This window comes from Hyaena hyaena, unplaced genomic scaffold, assembly GCF_003009895.1.
Source record: "Hyaena hyaena isolate Hyena2069 unplaced genomic scaffold, ASM300989v1 scaffold_298, whole genome shotgun sequence".
Taxonomy (NCBI): domain Eukaryota; kingdom Metazoa; phylum Chordata; class Mammalia; order Carnivora; family Hyaenidae; genus Hyaena; species Hyaena hyaena.
In genome coordinates, this window is record NW_024080927.1 from 1,051,492 (window position 1) to 1,072,512 (window position 21,021).

A 21,021-nucleotide genomic window follows, 5' to 3' on the forward strand; every position below is an offset into this window, starting at 1 on the left:
GTCTTAGCTCTGGCTCTAAGTTTGTATTCAGGAGGCCACTGCTCCCAGACAGAGACGCTAAACGGAACAGACATTTCATTCCCAACAACAGCAAATTTCCTTTCCTTAATGAGGAGTCAACCAGAGACTTGATATGTTTAAAAAAAAAATTCATTGAGAGCATCCATTAACTGTGAATTTTATGTTTATTGTGGCACACCTCTAGGAAATAATGTGGAGATGCTGGGAGAAGGGAGCTGCATGCCTGGTATGAATGCTGATTATAGAAATGAATCTTTCTACACTCATGTTCACAGATCATTGTGCACAATAGTTAAAACAGAAGTAACCCAAGTGTCCATGGTTGGATGAAGGGTAAAAAAGAAAATGTGATAGATACATGAAATGGAATGACATTCAGCTTTTTTTAAGGAAGGAAGGAAACTTTTATATGAGCCACAACATGGATAAACCTTGAAGACATTATTCTAAGTGAAATAAACCAGTCGCAAAAGGACAAATATTGTATGATTCCATTTATATGAAGCACCTAGGGTAGTCATGTTCATAGAAACAGAAAGTAGAATGGTGTTTTCCAGGGTCTGGGGTGATGGGCAATGGGAGTTATTATTTAGTGGGCACAGAGTTTCAGTTTAAGATGAGAAAGTTCTCAGGGCACCTGGGTGGCTCAGTCAGTTGGGCTTCCGACTTTGGCCCGGGTCACGATCTTGGTTTGTGGGTTCGAGCCCTGTGTCGGGCTCTGTGCTGACTGCTTGGAGCCTGGAGCCTGCTTCGGATTCTGTGCCTCATTCTCTTTCTGTCACTCTCCCACTTGCGCTCTGTCTCTCTCTGTCTCTCAAAAATAAATAAATGTAAAAAAAAATTTTTTTTTAATAAAATAAGATGAGAAAGTTCTAGAGGTGGATGGTGGTGATGGTTACACACCAATGTGAATGGACTTAGGACTACTGAACTATAAACTTAAAAATGGCTAAAATGGTAAATTTTTGTTATGTATGTTTTGTCACCATAGGGAGAAAACTGAATGTTTCATCCATCAGAGAGCAAGCCCTTTATTTAAAGGAATCTCAACATCATTGGTTTCAAGGAGATTTCTTGGAAATTTTCAATGGAGTACAAATAGTTTAGCCCCTGATTGAGTTTACTTTTGGACATAAATTTATAATCATAGAGGTTGACAAACTGATTAGATATCAATCATCCATTTAAAACAACACAGATTGGGGCGCCTGGGTGGCTTAGTCAGTTAAGAGTCCGACTTTCGCTTAGGTCATGATCTCGCGGTTCGTGGGTTCGAGCCCCACGTCGGGCGCTGTGCTGACTGCCAGCTCAGAGCCTAGAGCCTGTTTCAGTCTGTGACTCCCTCTCTCTCTGACCCTCCCCTGTTCACGCTGTCTCTCTCGCTCTCTCCTAGAAATAAATAAAACATTTAAAAATAAATAAATAAAAAAATAAAACAACACAGATTGTAACATGGTCACATAAGATTTACCAGCTAAGCAGTTTTCCTATCTTGTAAATTAGAGGTTTTCAAACTTGAATGTGTATGGGAATCATCTAGGCATCTTGTTAAAAATGCAGATTCTGATTTAGTAGGCTTGGGCTGAAATTTAAAATTCCGTTTGTCTAAACAGCTCCAGGTGCTGCCGATTCTGCTGGTCCAGGGATCCACTTTAAGTAGCAAGAGTGTAGATCTCTCTTCAGTTAAGATTCCTGTCCACACCTTGGAGATAACAGCCCAGTCCTTAAAACTGAACATCAGCATCTCCAGGTTTGAATAAAAGGAGAGTCTCTGGGTGTTATTAATTACTTCTGGAATCCTCTCACTTTGCTTCTTACTGCCATCAAAATTCAGGTCTTAGAGATCTACAACTCCTTCTTTTTCTTCAGCCCAAGCATGGACAAAACATAAATAAATCTGTTGCTCTTAGGTATAGGCCAGATCACCTGCAATTTCCAAAATCATGCTTACAGGAAGAATGAAGGAAGGGAGGGAGGGAGGGAGGAAAAGGGGGAGGAAAGAGACAAGCAGTCAAAACAGAGAGAGAGAAACGGAGGGAGAGTGGGAAACAAGATAAAAACCAAAAGCAAAAAACTTCTGAAGTCCTCTGTAAGAATCCTTCCTTGTCTGTCCATTGTTTTCAGGCTAAAAGTTCAGACTCCACAAAAGGGCTTATCAGGGCCTGTTGAGGTCCCTGTCTACCTCTCCCAGCTCATCTCTTGCCATTCCCCTCCATGTTCAGCCTTTATGAAGTCTATTTTTCCTTGCCTTTACAGTGTTCTCTTCCTGATCTGGAACCTCATCCCCTCCTTGTATCACCTGGCTCAGGCATTGTCTCTTCTGGAAAGATTTCTCTAACCATGTTTACCATGCTCATTTCCTCCCCTCGGGAGGGGAGTCGGTAGTCTTTCTCTGTCTTCAACTGCACATAGTGCTTACCTCTATCACAGTATTTCATAACATGTTTTAATTGTGTTGGACTGTGAGCTCTTTGAGGGTTGGGAAGATGTCTTCATCCCTAGCACAATGTCTAGAACAAACTAAAACAATGTTTGTTGAAAGCATCAGCAAATGCAAAAGAACTGTAACATTGTGTGACATTTGAGGAAGACATTGCTTAGTTCCTAAAACACCATAAAGCTGCCCTCAGAATGACTTTTCTAAAGGTCAAACACATTGACACCAATTTGGATGTTCCAGCAACTGCGACTAAACTCCCCTATTCTGATAAGCTGTATTACCCCAGCTTCCTCATTTTATAGCATCTTCTCTGGAAGACCAAATGCAAAGAAATACACAAGGTGATAGCAGTAATTTTTTTAATGGAATTTAGTGGAAAGCTAGAATCTCTTTGAATATCAGTAATCTAGTTGCATTCTTCTTATTGCCAGTTTGGACCTAAAATAAGTCTTTAAAATTGCAAAGCCTCCAAGTTGGAGGTCTCGGGGCATCAGGGATAGCTGTTACTAGCAACTTCTAAATTGGGACATTTATAACGTATCTGTAGATTTTTACTAGATTCTGCCTGCTTTGTGCAAAGTACTAGCCAGGGCCTATGGGGATTATCAAACTCTTAATGCCCTCAAATCTTTGCCTTTTAGTGATCTGTGCTATTTGATTTTGTGGCCTCAGCACCTACCTATCCTCTGGTCAACCTCTAACCTCCATCTCTCCCGTCAACTCTAGACAGATGTTTCTACCAGCCAGCAGGGCTCGTACACCTGAATGTCATGCACACATCTTACATGTACTATGTCATCATCCCTTCTCCCAAACCTGTTCTTTTATTAGCTATTCTGGTTAATGGAACCCTCATTTCCTCATCTACCTACACTATTGATTTCTACGTCATTCTTAACTTCTTCCTTTCCCACATCATCTCCCATCAATCAATTCTCAAGTCTTGCTGGGTCAGTCTCTCAAGTCTTCCTTTAACCCATTCTGTTCCCTCTTGTTCAATCATTAAGACCTTGTCACTTCTCATCTAGGTTATTGAAATAACCTTGCTGCTGATTTCTTTGCCTCCAATCCCTCCCCAGGATAACGCTTCCTGCAGATTGCTGCTAGAGCATCTTCCTAAAACCCAAAACTAATATTGCCCTTCCATTACTTAGTCCTTCAGCAAATCCCTTTTATCTGTAAAATAAAGTCCAAAGCCCACATCGAGAGCTACAAAGCTCTACGTGACTTACCTTTTACCCCACTTCTCTTCTGACGCTCTCCCTACATACCAGAAGATCCCTCCAAACTCCTTACCATTTCCTCAGCACACAATGCTGGCTCCTCCTGCAGGGACTTTCCAGATGTTCTAAAGTTTCAGCCCAGAAAACTCCTGTTATCTTTAGATCAATTCAAATATCATCTCCTTTGTGAAGACTTCACCTCAAAGCACTCAGTAAATGCTTCTATTATAGCACTTCTCATGTTGTATTATAATTATTTTCTATATGCCTCTTCCCCTCTAGTTCCTCTACGAACTGAGTTCCTAGAATATAGTGGCCATGTCTCACACTGTTTTGTATCTTGGCCTTTGACAGAGTACTTGGCGCATATCGAGCCTACCATAGGGAAGCCTAAGTGGCTCAGTAGGTTAAGTGTCTGACTCTTGATTTCGGCTCAGGTCATGATCTCATAGTTGGTGGGGTAGAGCCCTGCATCAGGTTCTGTGCTGAGGGCATGGAGCCTGCTTGGGATTCTCTCTCTCTCTCTCTCTCTCTCTCTGCCCCTCCCCCACTCTCTGTCTCTCAAAATAAACATTTTTTTTAAAAAGCCTACCATAAATGTTCAGTGAGTGACTAACTGAATAATTGAGTGAATAAATAATTGACTGTGATAGGAGTCAGAATAAGAGCAGTAAGAAAGGTGAAAATAGGGACGCCTGGGTGGCTCAGTCAGTTAAGTGTCAGACATTGGCTCAGGTCATGATCTCATGGTTCATGAGTTCAAACCCCTTGTCAGTTTCTGTGCCAACAGCTCAGAGCCTGGAACCTATTTCAGATTTTGTGTCTCCCTCTCTCTCTGCCCTCCCCTGCTCACACTCTGTTTCTCTCTCCCTTTCAAAAAATAAATTAACATTAAAAAAAAGAAAAGTGCAAATAAACTGCTGCCATAGAGTTCAGAGGACAAAGTCATATTTATCTGGGAGACCAAAAAGACTATATAATTGATTGCAATCTTTCAATTTAATCCTATATATTTGTTTATGCCTTAATGCAAGATTCACCCATGGCCCACTCCTCCAACTTTTCACCCCAAAATGACACTAATTTTTAAGAGAGAGAGAGAGAGAGAGAAAGAGAGAGCTTAGTAGGGGAGGAGCAGAGAGAGAGAGAGGGAGAGAGAATCTTAAGCAGGCTCCACACCCAGTGCAGAGCCTGACTCAGGGCTTAATCCCACAATCAAGACCTGAGCCAAAATCAAGAGTTAGACGCTTAACCGACTGAGCCAACCATGTACCCCCCAAAATGACACTAATTTTACCTTCTATCTCCAGTGTAATAAACCTCCAGTTTGTATAAAATATATGATATTTCATATAACAACCTGGACTCATAATAATTTCCCTATTTGTAAATAGAGATCCCATCTTTTTTTCTAAAAAGGATCTAAGTGGCAACCTCCTAATGGCTTGTGTGTTCCTTTGGTAGCTTCTTGTATAGAAGGTACCCACATGTTTGTCGAATGAAGATGTAAAGGGTTGCTCAGGCCCCACTGGTACTTACGAGTTGCTAGGCAAACTCTCATACTTTAGAGAACTAGCTGTTGTACTTAGCTGAAGCAACTGTCTCTACCCTACATGTCTGACTGCATTTCTGTCCATTCCAGTTCACTTGGGTTATATCTTTCTTCACATAGATCTTTTGAACTTAGAACACCGAAGGCCTGTGTATCTTCATGGCTCATAGCTCCATAGTGCTGATCTGCCCCAGTGTGGTTAATGCTTAGCCCCTAAATCACTGGTTGAATGTCCTGAAGTCTGAAAGAGTAACAAACACATGCTAATGGATAGCTTGGGTTTATGTAGTGACAGGTGCTTTGTGGACAGCACCTCAGTTAGCCTTTTAGCTCCCCTCTCAGGCACATGTCATCCTCCTTTCCAAAAAGAGAAAAGGACGCACAGAACAGGAGGCTCCAACACAAGTGCAGTTCCTGAGGAACCTAATCAAGAAGCAAAGTCTAGGGGCACCTGGGTGGCTCAACCAGTTAAGCTGCCAACTTTGGCTCAGGTCATGATCTTGCGGTTTGTGAGTTCAAGCCCTGCATTGGGCTCTGTGCTGACAGCTCAGAGCCTGGAGCCTGCTTCACATTCTGTGTCTCCTTTGTTCTCTGCCCCTCCCCACTCACGCTCTGTCTCTCTCTCTCTCTCAAAAATAAATAAACGTAAAAAAAATAATAATAAAGAAAGAAGCAAAGTCTACTAATCTCCAGAACTTTCTTTTTTTCTTTTCCTTTTTTAAATTTTTAATGTTTATTTATTTCTGAGAGAGCGAGAGAGAGAGAGGCAGCGTGAGCAGGGGAGGGTCAGAGAGAGAGGGAGACACAGAATCAGAAGCAGGCTCCAGGCTCTGAGCTGGCTGTCAGCACAGAGCCCAATGCAGGGCTCGAACCCACGAACCATGAGCACATGACTGAGCCGAAGTCGGACGCTTACCCGACTGAGCCACCCAGGTGCCCTAACCTCCAGAACTTTCTTACAGGTCTGTTGTATATTGGGATCCTACACGGAATTTAGAACCCAAATTTCTGGATTCCCAGACCTGTGCCTGACTCACCAGGTGGTAATGAATGTCTACATTTTCTGCAGGCTGAATTGTTGCCTCAGAGCAGAATTATCATTTTATTTATTGTCTTTTCCTCCTGTCATAGACAATTATCAGCTGCTGACCCTTCTCTTTTCCTAATAGGTCTCCAAATTTCTGTGCCATGTGGAAAGGGACCAACTTTCTTTCTCTTAGGGATGAGTTCCACTGGCTATAAGCTCATCCGTGTATCCTATCACACTGAGCTCAGCTGCGGATTTAGGCATGGCCGGTGACCTAAAATGGGATAATCAGAGGGGGGCCTCGGGAGTTTGCAGGGGATGTTGGGACTTGGACTCTTTTCAGCCCGGTAAATGGTATGTCTTATTTCTGCTGCAGCCATAGTGAAAAGCTTAATGCTGGCAAGAGAGGGATGGCTTGCATCATGTGGTGACAAAAGGATGAATCCACCCAGAGGAAGCGGAACCAAGAAATCGATCCCTGCTGTTGGAGTCCCGGATCAAATCGTGTGAGCCAATAAATCCTCTCTATTGCTTAAGCCTGTTTGAAGTTGTCTTATTTCACTTGGAACATTAAACTTTCTCATTGATGTACCTAGTTACATTATAAATTGTGCGACAGCAGAGACCCCTGGCACATAGTAGGCATTCAGTAAGTATGGCTGGAAGGAACACCTTCCATAAACTCCCTTTACTCAAGTGACTACTAAGGAGTTCAGCAGGAAAGTAGTGACATGGAACTAGAAGCCAGGATCTCACCTCAACACAAAGCTTTTTTAGCTACCAGGATGTCTCCCAGTAAATACGGTGGGGTCTTTGTAGAGCCCCCAACAGAGCAGTCTCCCCACTTCTCTGTGAGTTTTGAACTGAATTAGAGGACTGTTGTAAGCTAGGTGAGGACCAAAAATCACCTGTATTACTAATAAAGCTGATATTAGAGAATGTGGCTTATATTGTCAGACAAATGAGCTTCTCAATACTCATCCTCAGATTTAGATAGACTTGGCCACTCAGTGATAGACAGCTGGGCCAGAACAGTCTCCCCTTCCCACCCTGGGAGAGCAGTGCTGACCCCCAGCAAAAAAAGGAAGAGAGTATCTGACACAGTCTCCTTGCAAACTCACCAGTCATATGAAACCACTCCTCTTTCCCAGGGAAGAATGAGGGGGTGGAGAGGAGCCTGGAGTGTTATGCTAATTGGGCTCCTCACACAAGGATGAAAACAGCAAGAGTAGGAAGTCTCCCTAACACATGTCAGGTATGATTTGGTCAGGTCAGTGGATTCTGCCTTGTTTTTAATCAAAATGGGTTATTTTTCAAAGTAGCAGAATTAGGTACTCCGTGGAATAACCCCCCATAGTAACATCAAGCTCCAGCAGGGGTTAGAAATCTTCCTTTTAAATCATGCAAAATTCATAGGAAGAAATAAGAATTCATGTTAAAAATGACACGATCTGGGGCACTAGATGGCAACCGTCCTTGTGTGTGCTCCCCATGCCCATCAAAGGCATTTCAAGAGCACTGAAACCTCACACACTTCCCACACCGACTGTCAGTTTCTTTCTCTCGCTGATCTCAGAGCCACATGGTGCCTATTAGTCACCAGGAGAGCAGAGCCAACGTTTAACTCTTTGGTGACACAGGGGAAACATCCTTCAAACTGGATTCCAGGAAATCTAGGGAAATACTAGACAGGAAGTCTTTTACCACCTTCCAAATTTCCCCAAAGCCAAGAGGGGCCGGGAGCATTTTTCAAAACAAATGGTCAGTCTTGCTAATGTGACTGTGTGCCACATGCTTTTGGTTTCACTCACCAGGGCATTTTTCCTGCTTTAGATTTTGTGTTTTTTAAGGTAAACATTTACCGTCAAGGCTCCAAGGGAATTTTCCCCAAAACTGTCACTTGTAAATCTGAAGTTTGGTGGACAAATGAATTACCAGATCAACTAGGTATTTGGTACATAGGGCACATTTGGTACATAAATATTTAAAATTCAAAAAGTTTCACTGAAAACTGTGATGTTGGCTGTTTAATGCGACTCCGAGTGCAGGATGCCCTGAACCCAGCACGAATCTCTTCTGGCTGCTAAGACAAAGCTTTGATCTCATACTGCACAGCTCCCTGGTGGACTTTTTACTGGAGGGCGTCGGTTTTGCTGGCCAGTTCTGGGACGGAACCCAAGCTAAGAGTGGAAACCCACAACACAGCAGATTGAGACAATAGGTTCCCATCTTCTCTTCTCAAATGCAAAGCTATTTTCTCATCTATTACCTGCCCCTATTTTTACCACCAAAAGCTCTCCACTGCCGCTTTAGCTATTGATAATTGGCAGTGAGTTTTGCAATGTAACAGCTGCCCAGAATCAATTCCATGCAGCTGCACAGAAACCACTTCCAAGAAAGCTCATTTGGGGGTTACTCAGCTGCTTACCTGTCCTCCAATCCCTTTCTCACCTCACACGTCATCTGCGGGAAAAATCTGAAACTTGAACCATGTGCCTAAACGTCCAGTTCTGAGTATACAGTAGATATTTGAGACATTCTCTTATTGATTAATAATTGATTGATGTGTACCTAGAGGAAGGGAATGGGCATTTCCATGAAGAATTGCTGTGTAATTCATAATGAAGGGCATTCCTGCTGACTCATAACTCCTTTCTAATTTCAGTTCAAAACGGCCCAGGGAAATATTTGGGCAAAAAAGTTGGCCTCAGGAAAAAGCCGGTGAAGTGTGTTTATTCCCCAGAAGAGAAACAGCTGGGGACTGCCAACTGTGATGGGCTCACCTCTGTTTTTGCTGGTTTATCCCACTCATCAGCAGTACCAATGAGGGTCGTCTGGGAAGCTGAACTTCCCCTGTCACCCAGGCCAGCTGGAGCCATAACCCAAGGCTCTGGTTTGTTTCTCACAGCTACTGCTCACATGCAGCCATGGAGGTAGCCATGACCTCTAGATGATACTTTCTCACACTGAAGACAGTGAAGCCTCCAATCACTTGAGAAATGGGAGGCATATACGTACAGAGACATTCTGTCATCTGGACAGCCTTGGAAGTGTTTTTTCTATCTTTCCTCAGCTCCTGATCTGGTGGGATTGGGGCCAGAAACCCTCCAAGGGCAGCAAACTCGGAAGAAGTGCTTGCAAGAGGGAGAGCAAGGCAGAGGGCCACTGCCTCCCTGCCTTGAGCAGTTCAAGCACCTGGAGCCCTCAGGGTGCTCAGGCAGAGAGATTTCCAGACCTGCCTTTCCCTCGTGACTCTACACTGCACTTCTTTAACTCAGCCTCCGCCAGGAGCTATCATGGGGCCTGGTATTTACAGCAGTGACCGAGATTGCACAACCATGGAGATGCCACCCCTGTGTGTATGCTGACCTAACGGTCAAGGGTCACTCCCTGGGCTCGAGAGCAACCTTTGTTCTGTTTCCTTTGTGCAAAATGCCAGGATGCCTCTGCCTTGAAGAGGTTGACTCTGTTGTCAGCTGTGGGAAAAACAGCCAGAGTTGCTATTTACACCCTGAATTGCAAGCTGGGTAAAAATAGCACTAGCAGCTTGGTCCAGCTTCAAACCCCACTGCAGAAAGAGATTATTTTTGGAAGAGAAGATTTTCCTCCCCACCCACAGATCTGAAAATGGTCACCTCCCGGGAGGAGAAGAGGAGACAATCCCACGCAAAGGTGAAAAATATCCCCTTCTCCACCTGCCTACCCAAGACAGCTCACCAAGAGACCGATGAGAAACGCCTTCCCCTGACAGCCAGATCAGGCCTCAGCACAGGCCTGCAGGTGACCTAGTTCAAAGTACAGTGGGAATTAATTAACTTTGACTGTAGCCAGAGGAGGCAGCTGTCTGAACCTGGATACACCACCATCCTGTTGATCACTATTAGGCTATTTGTTTACCTTTTGAAAAAAGAAGAAAAAGGAATTCACCAAAAGAGTACCTAAGAGTACCTAAGACCCCAAAACAATAGCTTAGAATATCTACTGCAGGAGGGCTTGGGAATTACTCTCCAACCCTCTCAAGGTGTGCTATAACACAGCTATAAAATGATGAACAAATTCCTGTAAGCCTGGTCTGGTCCACTTCTGTGTTTAGGGCTCCCTGATAACTGGAAGCTGAAGCTCTTCCCTCATGAACTTGCTAGAGGTTAGGAGCTGGTGTCCAGGGTCCTGGAGATCTCTTTCAGTTTCAGGACGTGACCCATATGAACAATCAGTGGAGGGGCAGCCTGGGTGGCTCAGTCGGTTAAGCATCTGACTTTGGCTCAGGTCATGACCTCGCACTTTGTGAGTTTGAGCCACATGCTGGGCCAGGAGCCTGCTTCAGGTTCTGTGTCTCCCTCTCTCTCTGTCCCTCCTCGGCTCATACTCTTTTTCTTTCTCTCTCTCTCAAAAAAAACTAAACATTAAAAAAAATTTTCTAAGGCTCTCAGTGGAAGGAAAGTCTACTCTTTCAGCGAAAAATATTTTATAGTTTTAAGTGTCTAAGGTGTCTATTATTATACACATGCAGATGGCTCCTAGGATATGTGAGAAAAATACCAGATCAACATTGAATTGTTCTGTAGTCTGAAAGTGCCTAAGCCACCCAGAGCTGAGCCTAATGGGTGCTTAGTAAATACTTTTAGGATGGACAGGAAAAATCTCCCATATCCTATCTCCATTTGACCCTCTTTCTTCCGAGATCCAGTAACCAAGATGAATCTTCTACGTGTAGGAAACATATCTAAAGACATACCTAACCAACCAAAAGAACAGTGAGGAGATCACAGTACCTCCCAGCAGCCCCCACCCAGACAGCCATCACCCTGACTCAGGGAGGGCACTGGAGTAGCAGCAGAGGAAGGGACAGCTGGGTCTACGTGCCCAGCCACCAAGGCAGCTTCCTGCAGCCTGGCCTGTCCTCAGACCACAGACAGACCTAGATTTTAGTCCTATCCTTGTCACCTTCTAGCTCTGTGACTGTCACTTTACCTCTTTGAATCTTACTTTTTCCTTCCGAGAAGAGAGATGATAATAACCACCTGCTGGGGCTGGTAAGGAGCAAATGTCGCAGCACAGAGAGCATGTGTTCCGTGCCTGGTAGACAGCAGGGGATACTATGAACCCAGCATCTGGGAGCAGTTCTATTTTTCCTGTGGCATAGCACATGCCCAGTTTTAGGATCTGTCCTGTTTCCAGCTGCTGGGTGACGGTGAGTCTACCAAATGGTTGAAGTCCTAACTCCCTGAGAAATGCACTGCTTTTACAGAAATTGCTGAAAACCTTCCGCCACATTATCAGGCCTTTCTGGACCATGCCCTTCATTCGTGGTGGACCTTCACCTCTCTGCTTCCACCTTTCTGTAACACCCATTTCCCCATCCTTATCGAGAAGCCAGAAATAGAATCTCCCTACTCTGACATCTTTGCCAACGGGGAGCTCTGGCCAGTGCGGGGCTGGGTCAGCACTGGCTCCTCGGTTGAGGGAGGCCTCAGAAGGTAGCTCCCCACGGCCCTGTTCCAAGTCATACTGTGAGGGAAGAGTTACAGCTCTGTTGCTGCTTAGCTATTTCAGCTATTCAGGTTCAGGGCCCTGAGACTCCCCAAGGACCTGGGAAAGATGGCTACATAGCCCGTTGATCGGGACCGCTTAGGTTTCTATTGCCAAAGTTGAGATCCAGATAGTGCTGACTCCAGCCCAGGAATGAAATGAGCTCAGGTGTCTCTCTCTCTCTCTCTCTCTCTCTCTGACCTCTCGCTGAGGATTGTAGGCCAAGGTGGCCAGGCTCTCCCCTCCAGCCTAAGTCAGCCTCCTCCTGAGTCAGCTTTCTGCACCTCTCTATTAATAGCCACTGCTTTGGCTGGCTTCACTCACAGTATGATCATAGTTTAATAATACATTTCAGATAAGGAAGCAGCAAACTTCCTGGAGCTGGGGTGCTGAGGGCCGGTAAGAGCTCACACTTGGTCCCAGAAGGCAGAGTTAGGGGCTTGATTTCTGCAAAAGGAGCGGCCTGATACAGGTTGGGGAGACTAAGTCATTGGCCTCCAGGACAATTCACTGCTTTGGGGTTTCTGTCTTGCTGCGCTGCCCCCAGTTTAGGACGGGAAGCAAGCATTCAGGATAACTTTGATTTTATTGGAGGCTTGGACAGGGTGGCAAAACTGTGGCTTTTATGCAGTAAGAGTAGTATCCAGCCTGGATAGAAGTTCTGGTCCAAGCTGGGGTTTATCCTTACTCAGGTCACCTTTTCTCCGACACTATAGTAACAAGGTGCCCTATTTAGAGAGGCTCTGATTGTCTGGATAGGACAGGATGCTGAGAGCAGATTGAACCCCAGCAAAAAAAAAAAAAAAAAAATTGTTTTCATGCTACTCTCCTCTCCCTCCTCCTCTATCTCTCCCCAGTAAAAGCAGACACACTGAACAACCTTAAGTGATAAATTCATACTATTAAGCAGCATAGTCGGGTCACCCTGCAATGCGTTCCAGCATTTTTGTTCTTTGAGAACTTTGAATTGGAAGAACATGCAAGTTTAGGAGTAAGACAGCCTGGGTTCAAATTATGACTCAGCCTCTTGGCTGAGAGGGCTTCTACTCTCCTGATTCTCCAACTTCTCACAAAGGGAATAATAATAATCTCTCCTGAAATGGTTTTAATACAAATGAATTGAGACAACTTTGGAAAATATGCCTAGTATAGTACCTAAAATATAGTATGTGATTAATAAACTCTTAGTTTTCTTTCCAGAAAATAAAAGGCAGGAAACATGAGGGTGCACCAAGGCCATCCAAGCCTCTCACACTAGTGGAATAAAATGACCAGCATGTCTAAATGCGCAGCCCCATGACGTAAGCATCTCTGATAATGAAGGCTCACAGGAACTAGAACTTTGTTTCCCTTCTCTAGATTCATACCACTCAGAAGTCCGAAACTGAGGCCCAGTCAGGCCCACAGCGTATCCTGCTGAGGCCACAGTGAGGAGTCTCCCGGCTCCATTTGCCTTCCATAGTAACATTTATCACAGTTCATAAACAAAGGATGGCATCAGGAAGAATGGGTAGGCGATGAGTAGGGAAGGGCATCTATTCCACTCCCATATGCCTGTCTATATTTCAAGGTCTCCCTTAAAAGAACCAGGTCAACCAAACCTCAAGAGTGAACTCTGCTGTCAGCAAGCCAAAGAAAAACAAAATATCTTGCATGCCCTGTTTTGCAGCTCCCATCTGCACCCCTCCCCCCAAAAAACACTTGCTTACTAGATGGCAAATAATGGTCTCTTTTACCTGGTATCAGCTGGCTTCCTTCAACCAACTACTTCAAGTCTGGGGGCGGGGGGTGCGCGGCAGACCTTGTTCTTGCTACAGCTTGCTTCCTTCTTTCCTGCCAGCAGCCAGCATGTATCTGATGGGAGCCAGCCAGAGCTCCTGGCAGCGCAAAGTGGGGCAAGCCCTAGCATGACCTGCCCCCCGTGATCTGACCCCCAACTGGGCATTGAAAGGGGACCAGTGTGGGGGAGGAGAGAGCTGGGTTAAATTGACTAAGGCTCATTTCTATAAAAGCAGCCCAGAATTCCCTTCACCTCAATAGGCAGAGGAGCAGGGCTTCCTCTGATATCTCTTGGATAGTGATCCTCAATTCCTCTTTGAATCTATCCTTGGTATTAATTCTAACCTGATTTCATTTATAGGTACACGTTGAGGAGGATGAGTATAACATAACTTATTCACGTGCCATAGAGACCACTCGATTTAAGGATCAGGCACCAGACACCATTCATTCCTTCAGTTGCTTAACAAATAGTTCTTGAACATTTACCTCACACCAGCACTGTTCTATACACACTGGCAAATAAAACAAAGATGGTCTCTGCCCTAGGGGGCGAGCTAGACAATGACTATGAAAATTAATAACTATGTAATTATAAATTGGGAGAAATGGTGTTGAGAGAACTATCAGGTACAGTAATAGAGAATTATGAGGGAGGGGTCTCATTTAGATGAGGGAAGGTATCTCTAGGAAGTGACATTTCAGGACTCGGGATTTCAGTGGCAGTTACCCATGAAGATCTTACCTCGCTGCTCAGCTAAGTTTCCTTGTCTCTTAATGAAAGGCTCCAAGAAGAATGAAAGTGTACCTCAGCCAGGGATGCAGTGAAGAACATTCTGGGAGAAGGTCAAGGGCTAGAAAACCATTCTTGCAGGTCTCCTGCTGTGGATGCATTTACTTCTCTTCCCTTTCTCCCCCACCCCTGCACCCATCTGTCTTCTGACCACAGCCTTTCTGGGATGCTTTTTTCTTCCCTACAATCTCTTCCTTGTTCTTGTCCCCCAGCACGTTCTCATCACTATGAGCATTCTGCTCTCCCTGATGCAGCCCACAGAAGCCCTTCTTTGTCTTTGAAAACAGTTTTCTCCTTGGTCCCTATAGTCCTGCCCTTGAATCCCCAGATGCCAAATAGCTCTGACCTACAGGAGCTAAAATTCGCCAATCCTGCTGGGCCAGCAGGCTAATTACCAAGTCTTCTTTCTATAACTCTTTATCTCAGGGTTGTTTTCTAAATTAGCATTAGCTAGTTCCATATCAACACCATTTACTCCCCACTTTAAGGAGCTGGCCCTCTAGATTGGTTGTGGAACCAGCCTAGATAACAGAGCCAGACAGACCTGGGTTTGAATCCCAGCTCCCCTTTTTACCAGCTCTGTGACCTTAGACAACTAAGGATCCTTTTCTGGGCCTCAGGTTCCACATATGCAAGGTCTACTCTGCAGAGGTGGTATAAGAATTAGTCAAGAGGTATGCAAGATAATGGAATGTTACAGTAGATGTACTACAAATAGGAGTCTTTATTATTATATCAGCTATAAAATAGCCTGTGTAGAATCTTGGCAGTACCTCTTTTAGGAAGGGAACTGATTATTCTCTTAAGAATGGTGTCCAGGTCTCCATTTCACCAACTTGGCCACAGTAGCTTTTTAATCTGTATATTGCTAAGAACCAGGTGAAAGGATACTTCAGGACATGGTGAAGGGCATGGATCCCAGAATCTTAGATTGGAAGAAATCCTGAGAAAATTCTAGTCCAAGTTCTTGCTATCAGACAGGACTGAATTTAACTCTCTGACAGATGGAAATCTTTTCCAATACATAGTTGAGCAACTGTCACTCTGCTGCCTCAGTGGTATTGTTCCTGTGATCACACACATTGCTAGAATTACTTCACTCAGTCATTCAATCACTGATTTTAAAAATATTTATAGAGCACCTACTATGTGCTGAGTACTACTCAAGGCACATGGATATATAGGCAAGAAGACAAAGTCCTGCCCCTCATGAGACCAGCTATTTGCAGAGATTGAAAATAAAATAAAAATAGCAAGAAGAGGGATGGAGAGAGAGAGAGAGGGAGGAAGGAAAGAAAAAAAGGGGAGAGTAGGAGGAAGAGGAAGGAAAGAAGGAAGGAAGGGAGGGAGGGAGGGAGGGAGGGAGGGAGGGAGGGAGGGAAGGAGAAGGAAGGAAAGATAGAGGAATGATATGAAGAAAATAAAACACAATAAGAAAATAGAGTGGTGGGGAGCAGGAATAATGAGGTAGGGTTGCCAGAGGAGGCCTCTCTGAGATGTCACCTGACTAGAGACCTGATGCACAAGGAGGAACAAGACATGAGAGGATGTGAAGAAGAGCATCGTAAGTGGTGGTGATTTCAGTGTAAAGTCTCTGAGCAGAAACAAGCTGGATGTATTCAAGGTACAGAAAGAATTTCCACATGGTTGTGGGTAGTGAAGCTGCAGGTGCTAGAGTATGTAAGGCCTTGAAGGTTGAATTTTATTCTAACTGTAGCATTTAAGCAGAGGACCAGCAAGATCTGATTTATGCTCTGAAAGGATCCCTGTGGCTATTCTTGGAAATGTGCTATCAGGAGCATGAGTGAAAGTAAGGAGACCAGTTAAGGAAGTTGTTGCAGGAGTCCAGGAAAAGGTAGATGAAGGCTTGAACCAGGTTGCAGCACTGGAGATGGTACAATCTGGCCAGATTTGAGATATATTTTAGGGGTAGAGCTAAAAAGACTTTACTATGGGTTAGATATGAGGGTGGGGATTGATAGAGGGGAATCAAAGACGCCTTGATTTTGAACCTAATAAATCGGGAAGATAGTAGTGGTATATAATGAGATGGGATTGTTTGGGAGAAAATACTTATTTCATATTTTCTCTTCCTCTAGACTGAAAGTCCCTTTGGGGCAGGGCCTCTAACTTTTCATGATCACTGCTGTAGGCTCAGTGTCTGGCACAGGGCCTGGCTTGCAGAATAACAAAAGCAGCTACCCGTAGTGGTTTGTTAGTACATACACAGCGCCGTGCTCCATACATATTCATTGTCGCATTTAATCCTCACAGGACAACTGTGAGGAGATACTTGCTCAAATCCTCATTTTACAAACCAGGAACTGGGTTCAGAGAGGTGACATGACAGCTTCAAGGCCTCACTGCTACTAAGTAGTAAAGCTTAATAGTGGTGTGTCTGGCTCCAAATTCTTCTCTCTCTCTCTCTCCTTTTTTAAAAAGTAGTTTCCATGCCCAGCGTGGAGCCCAGCACAGGGCTCAAACTCAAACCCTGAGATCAGGACCTGAGCTGAAATCAAGAGTTGATGTTTAACCAACTGAGCCACCCAGGTGCCCCCCAGCTCCAAATTCTGTGCTCTTCATCACCATACCACATGGTGTGGATGGATAGATGGATGGGTGGGTGGATGGAGGATTCGGTGGGTAGATAGATGGATCAATGGATGGATGGATGGAAGGCAATATACTTACTGAAAACCATTTATAATAAAGTGTCTAGAGGAAAAATATATAAAAAGTTCTAGAAAGCTTTAAAATAAATGAATATATAATATATATTATATTATATTATATTATATTATATTATATTATATATTTGAAGAAATTACCTTTTCAGGGAATATTTTCTAGTACTTTTTTCAATGATCCGAGATTACTTTCAAAGCATTAGGATCACATGAAATGTTTTTGATGTTTGAAAAATATCTTTGGGGAAACTTGATCAGAATAAAGGCAGAAAATATTGCTGTGAGTCAGGCAGCCCAGAACCCAGAGCTACTCAGCAGTGTCACTTCCATGGCTAAACAAGAACAGCAAATCTTAGTTGTGGCCTACTAGGGTAAAATCAGTTCCACAGTGTTTCTAGTAGGTGTTCTATTAGACTACAGCTTTCTCAAGGAGAGTATCCCATACCTAGTTCATGTTGGTACAGTGACTCAGGTCAGGAACCTGGGACCAGCCTAGATCTCTCCCTTTCTATCACTAAAACAATGAAAATACAAAATTTGTTGAGCACTTTCTGTGCCAGACACTGTTCTAGGTACATAGACCTCATTTGATCTTTACCACAACCCTATGCTGCAAATACTATTATCAGCCTCATTTTACAGATGAGGAGGCTGAGGCAAATGGCTTAAATAACTTGCCCAAGTCACAGTGATAGGAAGTGTATGGAATCAGTACAATCTGAAACCACATAGCCTGTGTAGGTAACCCTAATGCCACCTTACTGAACAATCCAGTCCTGTGGATTCTGCCTTCTTAATCATACTCTCAGTCGTCTCTTCCTCTCTGTCTCCATGGTTACTGCCCTCAGTCAGACATTGCATCTTATCTCATCTGCAATATTACCACATCCTCCTCAAGTATTTCCCTGTTCCCCTCTCTGCCTTTCTCTACTCCTTTCTTCTATAACCGACCAAGTTGGAATTTGATGCCCATCTGGTCATGTCATGTGTCTGTTCAAAATCTTTGAATGGCTTCTTCCTGCCGGAGCTAAATCCCAACTCCTTGGGGCACATGGGTGGCTCAGTCGGTTAAGCCTCAGACTTTGGCTTCAGGTCATGACGTTGTGGTTCGTGAGTTTGAGGCCTGTGTCAGACTCTGTACTGACAGCCGTACTGACCCTGGAGCCTGCTTCAGATTCCGTGTCTCCCTCTCTCTCTGCCCCTCCCCTGCTTGCACTCTGTCTCTCTCTCTCTCAAAAATAAACATTAAAAAATATAAACAAACAAACAAAACAAAAAACCCAAACTCTTTTAAAAGCATTTCAAGACCTGGCCCCACCCACTTTATGCAGACTCTTCCTCTTCTCCTGCTGTTTACCTTGAACCCTGTGTTATAGGCATCATCAAACATATGCTCTCTCAAGTGTGAATACTGGGGGGGAGGGGGGGGTTGGCACTACCCACAATGCTTCCTTCTTTTCTCATGGGGGCAACACCACACCCTCCCTTACATATGTGCACGTCTGCACACATACCTTGTCTATTGGTGATTCCTCTTTATTCTTGAAGCCTCCTCTATGGAGCATTTTCTCACTCTCACAACCAAATTTAGGAACCTCTTCCTCTTCTTTGGCACTGCCCCTTCATACCTCTGATGAAGCATATCATTTTTTAATTGTAATTTTCTCTTTACAAACTGTCTCTCTTTAAGATGTGAGGGTGATCTGGCTGTGACATCTGTCACCCCATTGATCGCCAGGGTTGATTCGGCTGATCTGGCTGGCTAGGCGGGTGTCCCCTTCCTCCCTCACTGCTCCATGTGCGTCCCTCCCGAAGCTGTGTGCTCGGGTCGAAGAGGATGACCTTCCCCCATAGAAGAGGAACGTTCTTCCGTCAAGGGTATATGTGTAGCCGCCCTCCCCTGCTAGAACCTCCAAACAAGCTCTCAAACTGTCTCCCTTTACGAGTGTAAGGTCTTTGAGGGCAGGAACCATAGTTATCTTGTTACTGTTGTATCCCCAGAATCTGTACATGTTAAAAAGTCATTGTTAAGTGAATAAATGAATGACCCATTGAAATGAATTGATTTGCAAAGTAGAAGTAGATTTCAAAATCTGGGAAACATTTTGTTCTCACACTTTCCCATTGTTAGATTTATCTACCTGGGGATTTTTGCTGCAGTGGGTCTCAGGTTGTAATTATAGAGTGGTTAAGAATGAAGGCTCTGGAGTCACATTAGCTAGGTTTAAAACTCAGGTCTACCGTCTGCTAGCTGTGGGCACTTAGGAAGTCATCGTCTTACTAAGCCTAAGGGTTTTTATTTTGTTTTGTTTGTTTTTACTTTAAAACTGAATTAATAGTAAGGTCTACATTATAGGGTTAATGTGAGGGCTAATGAAAAAAAGAACATATGGAGCATTTGATGACTGGCACAGAGCTAGTGCTCAATACATATGAGCTATTATTAGTAGCTATTTTCCTGACAGCTTCACTTGACCCCATTGTGTCATCATCACTCTTGGAACCAAATGTCTAGAGTCTGGTTCTCAAACATAGTCATTCAGTTTCAGCAGGTTTTGCATTTACCGTAGTACCGGGTCACCTTGGATACAGGACCTTGGGGAATATGGATCCAGATGGTAGCGGAAACTAGGAGTGGCTTTCTGCTTCTAAGTCATGATTTATTGCCTAGAAACCAAAAGTAAGCATTGCCAACCAGTCAGCAGATTACCTGAATTCTTCAAAACTCCCACCTTTCTGGCCCCCTGCTCATCCTTGCATTTGGAAAAAGGGGGATTGGTGTAGGCAGTTCTGGATACAAACAGCAAAAGAAGAAAAGAGGAAAAGAAGGGGGATATAGAGACTCTCAGGTTAGACTACAGGCTGTTTTGTTCCTCTTGGCCACAGAGGGGTGTACAAGGAGCAACCTGGGTAAATAGATCTCCCTGGTGCATATCCCACACACACTTGGAAGAAATGCCTTCCTTTCAATTCTCATGCAGAAGGAAGGGGTTGTAGTCTCTATTCAGATCTGAGTCTGCGAGATGCTGATTCTAGAAGCCTCTTTTAGATGTCATAGAGTGTCACTAGGGTCTTGAACTAAATGGCCAAGATTATAAATTGCAAGATCATCCTATAAATGTGTGTGCCATTGAAGTGAATGAGGAGTAACAAGGAAAAGAATAAGATAATTCCTCAAAAAGTTTCAAACGCTTCATGGCAAATCACTTTCTAAAAAAAAAAAAAACAAAGAAATAACATAATTTGGGGTCAAGGGTGAGGTTTTCTTTTGAATGTGCAATCTTTTATAATTATTTCACATGTGGCTATTTTATTTTTAAATTTTATTTTATTTTTTTAGACAGAGACAGAACTTGAGGTGGGGAAGGACAGAAAGAAAGGGAAACACAGAATCCAAAGCAGGCTCCAGGCTCCGAGCTGTCAGCACAGAGCCTGACACAGGGCTCTGCCTCATGAACCGTGAGATCATGACCCGAGCTGAAGTCGGATGCTTAACTGACTGAGCCACCTAGGCACCTCTACCTGTGGCTATTTTAGCAATGCTGTCATCCTGGCCATCCTACTGCAAAGCTCACCTTTCTGGTTTAAAGGATTCTAGGTTAGAAGACAAGAACTAATAGAAAGGACTTGGTTTTATAATCTATGCCCAGAGCAGAAGTGGATTTTTCTAAATGGATTAATGAGAAAGCAGTCATTTTGGAGACCTTATGAGATCATAAACCTGGGTCCCTCTTCCCAGTACCTGCTTTCTCACTTCTTCATTTTTTCATTCTTTATGTTTTCTTATGAAGCAAAAGATATACTTGTTCTTATTATGTAAAGTCACTTTTAAATTTCTTCCCCACTCTTTACCTTGTTTGGTCAGAAAGGAATTTTTGTACATTTATCCCATGGGAAGAATGTGGCAATAGAAATCAGGAAAAGAAAAGAGTATCTACATCTCTCAGAATGACTAAGTTGAAATATAAAC

General features: G+C 43.9%; 1 long non-coding RNA gene across 2 annotated transcripts in view; it reads right to left on the reverse strand.

The window, feature by feature from the left end:
• The window catches only part of LOC120241932, a 90,866-nt gene extending 76,258 nt beyond the window's left edge, over window positions 1–14,608 (reverse strand). For both annotated transcript variants that reach the window (XR_005530986.1, XR_005530984.1), the window contains exon 1: window positions 14,317–14,608. This is a non-coding gene — a long non-coding RNA (uncharacterized LOC120241932). The remainder of the gene's footprint in view (window positions 1–14,316) is intronic.
• Between the last annotated feature and the right edge of the window lie 6,413 nt (window positions 14,609–21,021).